The 1990-nt window shown below is 31.0% G+C and overlaps 1 long non-coding RNA gene across 1 annotated transcript; it reads right to left on the reverse strand.

Annotated features, from left to right (window-relative positions):
• Nucleotides 1-277: 277 nt before the first annotated feature.
• On the reverse strand, nt 278-1156 carry LOC109222710. Its single transcript, XR_002067444.1, has 4 exons — nt 1092-1156; nt 746-882; nt 401-558; nt 278-334 (listed from the first exon to the last, which is right to left on the reverse strand). It is a non-coding gene; the product is annotated as an uncharacterized LOC109222710 (long non-coding RNA).
• Nucleotides 1157-1990: the final 834 nt, after the last annotated feature.

Below are 1990 nucleotides of genomic sequence, written 5' to 3' on the forward strand. Positions count from 1 at the left end.
TCATCATCATCAGTAATCTTAAAAACATTGTAAATTTCGACCTGTGACTCAATATTCTCTTTCTTAACAATAACCTTGAACATGAATTTTTTATAAACAATATCGTCCAGTTCAGTTGGATAAGAACAATCAGCATCCGTAATTGAGGTCTACACCAAATTTCAGAGGTTAGAAATATTATAATTGATAACTAAATTAAGTTTAGTATTATACCTCAACTAATCCTTCCTTATGTTCTTTTGCGGACTTCCCTATAAGCTGCATAGCATCGCGATTTCAAAGCAATAATAAGATAAAAATGGTTCCATCCATAACACGAACTTGAAGCCTATACCTGCAACTCAATTTTGATTAACTTTATGCATATTTTTTATAAAAATTTATATATATTAGTAATTACCTGTGAGTAATAGAAGATGCTTCTTCATTGCATTTCTTACAAAAGTATGTAGTACCAACTTTGTCAACCTTTCTAGTACACTTGTTGCATGCCAAGTATGACCATCCCCGGTCAAGTTCCAAATTCACCAATTTTGCCGCAATCCAATAGCTACATTCCTATTTAACATAAAGAAAATATTATTGTAAATGCAAAACATAACGTACATATAATATTATAGTAAATTAAAATCATTTGCATGCACTGAACTAAATAATAATTTTAAACAATACAAAATCTTAGTCATTGTAAATGCAAAACAGAAAACATAAGGTAAATAAAACCGTAACACTAAATTAAACTCACCTCCGTACACTGAACTAAATCCCTAATAGTTTTAAACAGTACAATTCCTTTGTCTAATTCATCTCTAACAGAGTAACTTTGTTGTGAACTTATTTGGGTGATCCGCTCAAAGTTTGATTTGACGTACTGTCAGGAATCTGCATAAGTCGAAAATTAAGGAAGATAATGAATATATAAGAACTTTTGTTCTGTAGGTTTATGAACTTTTGTCATTTAGGTTTATAATATACAAATTTATGAACATTTGCCGTGCATATATAAATTATTATTTACCTACTAATTTGTTTTGTCAATACTATTTTTATATTTTTTGTACATATAGAAAAGGATTATACACTTGACAAACCTGGATTTAAACTCAGTAGATTGCGGCAGCGTAGGATTAATCCATATCTTTGTCTGATACCAACAACTACGCACCGAGTAATTACATGTGTATTAGATTTACTATAATTATAAATCTAAAATTATATAATATTTATAAACTAAAATTGAAAAAAACATGTAATTAATGTTAAACCTCGATCTGGGATTACCCACATTCGAACGACTCTAACTTTGAGATTCCATTGCATCGAGTTGCCTGAAATTTGGTTGATATCATGAAATTGTGTAGCCATAGTTGCAAAGCAATTTCAGACGGAGTAGATAAAATAGAGAGTTGAAAAGGATTCAAAAAGATAAAGCGCAAAAATATCAGTTATGGAAAATAAAATACTACTAAAAGGAACCAAATCCTAATGCTCTGAATTTATTCAAAGACTATTTAAAAAATAATAGTGAAGAAGGATAGAATCAACACCTTAGCAAAAGAGTTCCAGTAATACAAGAAAGAGAGCCAGTACAATTCCAATCCAATATCGAAACTCACGCCGGACAAAATAGTAGCGCGTCGAACCCGAAGCCACGAACGGAAACTCGACCTCCTAATTACACGAGAATCTCTCAAACCTTTATCTAGAAAAACTTCTTTCCTTTTTCTTTTTTACTCTTTCTTTGTTCTCTTCCGTCTCCTTCTTTCTTTTTTTGCTTTTTTCGTTTTTTCCAGTTCTATGTTCCCTTTTTCTTTTGTCTTTTCACTTCTTTTCACTTTTTGTTTTTTTTGCTTTTTGTCAGATTCTTTTTTCCTTTTTACGTTCTTTTCTTCTTTGTTCAAGATGTCCCTTTTATATTGTGATATAGTGTGTATGTGTGAAGATTATGGAGGAGAAGAGTGGGAACGTGGTTTTGAAGTTGGGGAGGTTA

This window comes from Nicotiana attenuata, unplaced genomic scaffold (assembly GCF_001879085.1).
Source record: "Nicotiana attenuata strain UT unplaced genomic scaffold, NIATTr2, whole genome shotgun sequence".
Lineage (NCBI taxonomy): Eukaryota > Viridiplantae > Streptophyta > Magnoliopsida > Solanales > Solanaceae > Nicotiana > Nicotiana attenuata.